Here is a 7,844-nt window from a genome sequence, read left to right as displayed (position 1 = left end):
TTTTCGGTGAAAAACATTGTGTCGTCAGCGAATAGAAGGTGATTTATTTTTAGACTATTTCGAGACACTATGATCCCTAGTAGTGATCCTTCTTCTTGTGCCTTAATGCAGAGGCCCGACAATACTTCTCCACGCACTATGAAGATATACGGTGATATCGGATCACCCTGCCTGATGCATCTTTGGGGGATTACACATCCAACTGCTTCATCATTGAGGAGAAAAGAGTAGGATAGCGTTGTTATGCACTCCATGATCTAGCCAACAAAGGTGAGATAGAATCCCATTCTTTCAAATACATATCTGATAAACGACCATTTCAGCCTATCATAGGCTTTGCTGACTTCAGTTTTCACAGCCATTGAACAGTGTATAACAGCATCTACGATGTACAAATTGGATCCTGAATCAAACAACAAGAGCCAGTTACCCGAGTTTGCCAGGAATTGACACCCTGAAAAGTCTCCCAGTTTCCTTTGGAACGTGCCTTCTTTCAGGTTATACAGCACACAACCACCGTCTTTCCGAAAAAAGGCATCACCCCTGGTGATCTGATGCGTCCTTTGAGGGAAGAAGTCATTATCAGGACTTCAGGAGGCAGATTCTCGCCTTGCAATTATTGCGTGTACTATAGGGCACCGCTTATGTTTTTTTTCTTGGGCTAAGGAGACAATTTAATAAAGTAACATCTCATAATAATAGTATTATACTAAGTTACTAACGGAATATTTAGTTGCTCAAAAAAAATAACTAACAAAATATTCTTGTTATGTTAATTTATAAATCACAATTCTAAATTTACATTATTTTCTCAAAAAAGTGACAACTTTCCAAAAAAAAAAAAAATTTTAAAATCCCCCTATATATTAAATGAGAAGTCAATTTAGTGATTTCTGATGACGTGTCGCTCATAGGTGAAGTTTCAAGAAATTATTATAATTTGATTGGTCGATTGTTTTCAATTTTTATTTATTTAAATTAGATCTAAAAATTTAAGGTAAGTCTAATAACATTTAACATCACTTGACATATAATCTAAAACATATTACAAATAACAATTTATGGCAACTAATTCTCGAAATTATAGAAAGATTAATAATGTTTTATTTATTACTTTTAATAATTATAGACTATAAAATATAATGAACGAATTTTTATATAAGATAATTATAATAGTTTTATACTCTACTTGATGAGTTGTATTCAAATATAATTATATAATAACTATTTTAAATATTACAAAATCCAAACATCTTTATTTATATGATTTTTAAGTTATTTATCGTTGTTTACAGAATAAATTTATCAGAATTTTAAAATTATTTATATAATGTTATAAATTATTAATAAAAATATAAATCCTACTATATATTGATTGAGAAGTCACATAAGTGATTTTTTATTACGTGTTGATCATAAATGAACTCTTCAAAATGTTATAATTTGATTGGCCAATGATTTTTAATTTTATTTATTATAATTATATCTAAAAGGAAAGGATAATTCAATTACCACTTTCCAAATAATCGACATAATATTAGAAATATTTTTTATGGTAACTAATTGTTGAAACTATGAAAGAGTAATAATGCGATCAATTTTTTTATATATTTATAAATTACATAAGATAATAAACAAAAATGTTTATTTGAATTGATATAATGATTTTATATTCGTATAGAAAGAATTATATTTGTATATAAAGTATCATAATAAAAATTAATGTCTAATAATTCAATGCGTGCTTTTATAAATCATTTATAAAATTATAAATACATTTATGAAATTAATTCTATTGGCTTATCAGATGTTTTAAATTATTATAAGAGGTTCTAAGTCATTTATAGAAACTTATACATTAATTTCTAAAATGTATTTTGAAATTTATCCTCCTATTACAACATTTTGAATTTTTTTCATTTTTAATGGTAAAATTCTTCAACTATGTTTACTTACTGTAGAAACCCCTAAACTAAAAATTTACTAGTAGTAATGGTAATTATGACCTGTTAAAGTTTAATTCATTAAATAAATTTAGTTTAGGCGGTTTTTCGTTAAATACTTAGTCAGAGGATTTTTACGCAAAACAAACTTAGTTGAGGGGTTTTAATGTTAAAATTCTTTATTCTTTCCTTATTATCTATTATTTAAATCCTTATAGTGAGATTTGTTTTATCAAAAACCAGTTGCAATCAACTGACGAGATATCTTCTTTTCTAATATCATGCATTTAATATTTAAATATATATATATATATATATATATATCAAGATTTGAGTTACCAAAATTATGTGTATAATATAACTAGAATATCTTTAAAATTTTATTAGAAAATATTCTATCTCGTAGCTGAGTTAAAAATTTATTAGAGAATATTCTATCTCATAGTTTCTCTTGAAAGCTAGGTCATTTAGAAACTTATACCAATTTGCTATATATATATCACGCCACCCCCATTAGTTTCACGAATTTTCATATGTTTTTGATCGTTCTAATTTAAATTCTACTTTTGTGATCTTGCGCAGGTGTATGATAATCAATAAGAAACTCATAGTCGGGAACACTATTACTGATAATTTTATGGGGGATTCTTCTTCTCTGTTTATTTTTGTTCTCTTTCTCTTCATGTTGTATCTCTATCTATATTTTTGCATCAGTAGTGATTCAACTAACAAAAAGAGACGACTCTCTGTATCTAGGAACTGATCATCCCTTTCGAAAAAAATAATTCTTTTTTTTTATAAAGTTAAATCACTTATCAAAAATATAATATAAGATGTGTATGCTAATCAATTGAAATTTATTTATTGTGCGTGATCCTCTTCATGTACGTCTCAGAGCCAAAAGTAATCTCAAAGCTTTTTAAAAACTTTGAAACTCACTATAATGATGCGGGCCGGTCACCTAGAGTTAAGATCAGTTGCATATTAACCACATACATGTAACATAAGTATTATTTAATTGTAAATATGTAATTATCAATTTAATATTAATGTTAATACCCGCACATGCGTGCGGGCGGTCCACCTAGTTATTTATAAAATACAACCTATTGATCAAATATTCTAATAAAATACTCATCTATCAACAAATATTCTTTTATCCTAGTTTCTAAATCTCAATCTCAAATCTACTTTTTTTTCTCTAAAAACTGATAATTTTTCTATAATATAAAAAATTTAAAATTTATTAAAAAATACAACCTATTAATCAAAAATTATAAAACTTACTCATATATCAACAATTATTTTTTTATCTTGATTTCTAAATCACAATCCAAAATCCAGGGCCGATGCTTTTTCCGAGAGACCATGGTTTTGTGTGGTTTTGTGCTGTACGACCCTATAGAAGGCAATATCCAAAGTAACTTGGGATAATTTCTATGTTAATCTTATTTATCTTCTAAAATTAAAATGTAAAACCAAAAAGTTTTAGATATATCACTACAAGAAAACGTGCCCATAATAACAAAAATTTACGACGAAAATATTTCGTCGTAAATTTACATGGTGTTTACAACTCAGTTACAAGGAATCCAACTTTCGTCGTAAACGCCATGTAAATTTACGATGAATAATGTTCGTCGTGAAATCCATGTAAGTTTACGACGAATGTACGTGGAATGAGAAATACGTCGTAATCATTACATCGACATTACAACGAAACATGTTACCATTATATTTAGGTGAAAACGTGTATTCAATGTGCTTTAACTTACCTAATTTCATCGTAAAGTCGTTGTAAATATTATGTTAAAACCATGTAAAATCCATGTAAAATATTCCTTGTAAAATCGTTGTTATATTTCAACTACCCAACTCGAAAATTTCTCTATATATATGTCATTTCCCACAACTCTCTTCCTCACAACACACAAATGGAAAAAAAAAATCCGAAAAAAATCAGAAAAAAAAAAGATTTCAAAAAAAAATCTAAGAAAAAAATGGCCGGTGGCGGTAGTATTTACGAGTTACGGAGTTGGATGTATTTGCACAAAGATTTCGACGGGAGGGTGACGAACGCATTTATGAGCGGGCTAGAGACATTCATGCGCCAGGCGGGCTGTACACCGATCACACAGGAAAGCGGTAAGATGTTCTGCCTTTGTCGGAAATGCAAGAATTCAAAATTTGCACGTAGTGAAACTGTATGGAAGCATTTAGTAAACAGAGGATTTACACCACAGTACTACATTTGGTATCAACATGGAGAGGGTTATGGGGGAAATGAAGCTAGTATAGTAATAATAATTTTGAGGATGGTCATCATAGTGAAGAACCGAATCATTTGCATAATGAATATAATTATCATCAAGATCATGAGCAGATGGTAGATCATGATAGGGTTCAAGATATGATTAGTGATGCATTTTTAGAAACAACTACAACAATAGCTGATGGAACTGGAAATGTAGAAGAACCTAATTTGGATGCAAAAAGGTTTTATGAAATGCTAGATGCTGCAAATCAACCAATCTACACTGGTTGTAGAGAAGGTCTCTCTAAATTGTCTCTAGCAGCTAGGATGATGAATATTAAAACGGATCATAATTTACCTGAGAATTGCATGGATGCATGGGCGGAGTTGTTTAAAGAGTATTTGCCAGAAGACAACGTGTCTGCTGAATCTTATTATGAGATTCAGAAATTGGTTTATAGTCTTGGGTTGCCTTCGGAGATGATTGATGTTTGCATCGACAACTGCATGATCTACTGGAAAGAAGATGACAAGTTAGAAGAGTGTCGATTCTGCAAAAAACCACGATTCAAACCGCAAGGCCGTGGGAGGAATAGGGTACCGTACCAAAGGATGTGGTACCTACCAATTACAGACAGATTGAAAAGATTATATCAATCTGAGAGGACTGCTGCGTCGATGAGGTGGCATGCGGAACATGTCCAGAGAGATGGTGAGGTTGCACATCCATCAGACGCAAGAGCGTGGAAACATTTCAACAAGGTACACGCAGATTTTGCTACAAATATTCGGAATGTCTATCTTGGGTTATGCACCGATGGATTTAGTCCATTTGGAATGTCTGGTAGACAATATTCTTTGTGGCCAGTCATTCTTACGCCGTACAATTTACCGCCGGATATGTGCATGGAACAAGAATTTCTATTTTTGACCATATTAATCCCTGGGCCGAAGCATCCAAAACGGTCTCTTGATGTTTTTCTTCAACCGTTGATAGAAGAGCTAAAGCAATTGTGGTCAGAAGGGGTGAGGACGTACGATTGTTCCTTGAAAAACAATTTTACGATGCGAGCAGTTCTGCTGTGGACGATAAGTGATTTCCCTGCTTATGGGATGTTGTCTGGCTGGACAACACATGGAAGATTATCTTGTCCATATTGTCTTGGATCGACGGATGCTTTTCAACTGAAGAATGGTAGGAAGAGTTGTTGGTTTGATTGTCATCGTCGCTTTCTTCCACTTGCCCATCCGTACAGAAGAAATAAGACATTGTTTCGGCACAAAAAAATTGTCAGAGACGGTCCTCCTCCATATCTCACCGGCCAGCAGATCGAAGCAGACATTGATTATTACGGAGCTCAGGAAACAGTTAAAGTTGGAGGAAATTGGCATGTTCCTGGAAATATGCCTGATGGGTATGGTGTGTCTCACAATTGGCATAAGAAGAGTATATTTTGGGAGCTACCCTATTGGAAGGATCTTCTCTTACGCCACAATCTGGATGTCATGCATATTGAGAAGAACTTTTTTGAGAACATCATGAATACATTACTTAACGTCCCTGGGAAGACAAAAGATAACAAAAAGTCAAGGATGGACTTACCTGATATTTGCTCAAGAAGTGAGTTACATATCAAGAGCAATGGAAACGTTCCTGTTCCCATCTTCCGGTTGTCATCAGAAGCCAAAACAACCTTGTTTGACTGGGTTGCATCAGAAGTTAAGTTTCCTGATGGTTATGTTTCAAATCTGTCAAGATGTGTTGAACGAGGTCAAAAGTTCTCCGGAATGAAGAGTCATGATTGTCATGTGTTTATGCAACGACTACTTCCATTTGCTTTTGCCGAGCTCCTTCCAGCAAATGTCCATGAAGCACTTGCAGGTAATTATAATTTTATAATATATATACATATGTTATGAAATGTTATTAATTTGATTACTTTTGCAATATACAGCCATCGGCGCTTTTTTCAGAGATCTTAGCACACGTACGTTCAAGGAAGAAGTCATCGAACAACTTCATCATAACATTCCGATCATATTGTGCAACCTGGAGAAGATATTTCCTCCTTCATTTTTTGACGTCATGGAGCATCTAGTTGTCCACCTACCGTATGAAGCATTGCTTCGTGGACCTGTTCACAACGGATGGATGTATCCGTATGAGCGACAGATGAAACATTTGAAGGGGAAAGCAAGAAATCTTGCAAAGGTGGAAGGTTCAATAGTTGCGGGGAGTTTGACAGCCGAAACATCTAACTTCACATCATACTACTTTGCTCCAACTGTTCGTACGAGAAAAAGAGTTCCTAGAAGATATGATGATGGTGGAGTACCGACATCATATCCAATTGATGGTGTTCCTGACATTTTCTGCGAAATTGCACGGTTTGGTGGTAAAACGAAAGAAGTATGGTGGTCATGTGAAGAGGATAAACATAGTGCCCACACTTATATTCTGCTCAACTGCGAGGATGCAGTGACCCGTTACTTTGAAAGGTAAATATTTTTGTGAATGTTAATTATATGAATTGAAGTTAATTATGTATGACTTGATTATTTGTTTAATTTGCAGCATGTTTGTATCTCAAGTTGAAGAAGCAATACCAGGAATATCTGCAACTGATGTGGACACACGTAAAGATAAGCACTTTGTCAAGTGGTTAAAATCACAGGTACGTAATATATCTCATACATTGATTAATTAAGTAAGTGTTTTGATACTTCAATATTAATTAAGAATAACTGCTTTTTGCAGGTTGATTATGACGATCCTTATTATCCCGTATGGTTTCACGAATTGGTTCAAGGTCCAGTTGCAAAGGTCACCACATCACCTATGTATTTCACACGAGGATTTACCTTTCACACATACGAGTATGGGAGACATCGGGCAACGAGTAACTACGGAATATGTGTGAAAGGTGAAACGGACTTTTACGGGATCTTGCAGGAGATTATTGAAGTGGAATTTCCGGGGTTATTGAAGCTAAAATGCGTCCTCTTCAAATGTGAATGGTTCGATCCTGTTGTGAACCGAGGGATTCGGTATAACAAATTTGGTGTTGTGGATGTCAATTTTGGGAGAAGATACAACAAATTTGAGCCTTTCATTTTAGCTTCACAAGCCGAGCAAGTTAGCTTCCTTCCTTATCCTCGGCTTCGAACTTCCGGGATAAACTGGTTAGCTGCTATCAAAATTACACCTCGTGGACGCATTGTCGCTGGAGAAGAACCGCCCTTGCAAGAAGAAGACGCTATCAATGAAGTTGAGGTACCAGAACAACCAACTGATGAAATCCTTTTGATCGACCCGCAAAACTTTCAATATGAAGATATTCCCGAAGATGCGACAGATGAAGCACGTGAAGACGAGTTCGAGAGAAGCGACGATGATGATTGTAATGATAGTGATGAGAACGAAAACGATTTAGAGTGATGTAATATTGATGAGAACGAAAACGATTTAGAGTGATGTAATATATGTAACAAATGTTGTATTTCTCTATTGTAACGTATGTTTAAAGAAATATTGTTTTTTTACCATCTTAATGTATGTGTAACAAATGTTTTTTTATATAAGATGTATTTCTTTAGTTTTTAAAAAATTATTTGGAGTTTTAGGGTTTTAGAGTTTAAGTTGGAGA

Source organism: Brassica napus, chromosome C1 (assembly GCF_020379485.1).
Source record: "Brassica napus cultivar Da-Ae chromosome C1, Da-Ae, whole genome shotgun sequence".
Taxonomy (NCBI): Eukaryota; Viridiplantae; Streptophyta; class Magnoliopsida; order Brassicales; family Brassicaceae; genus Brassica; species Brassica napus.
Note: the sequence above shows the minus strand (reverse complement) of the source record.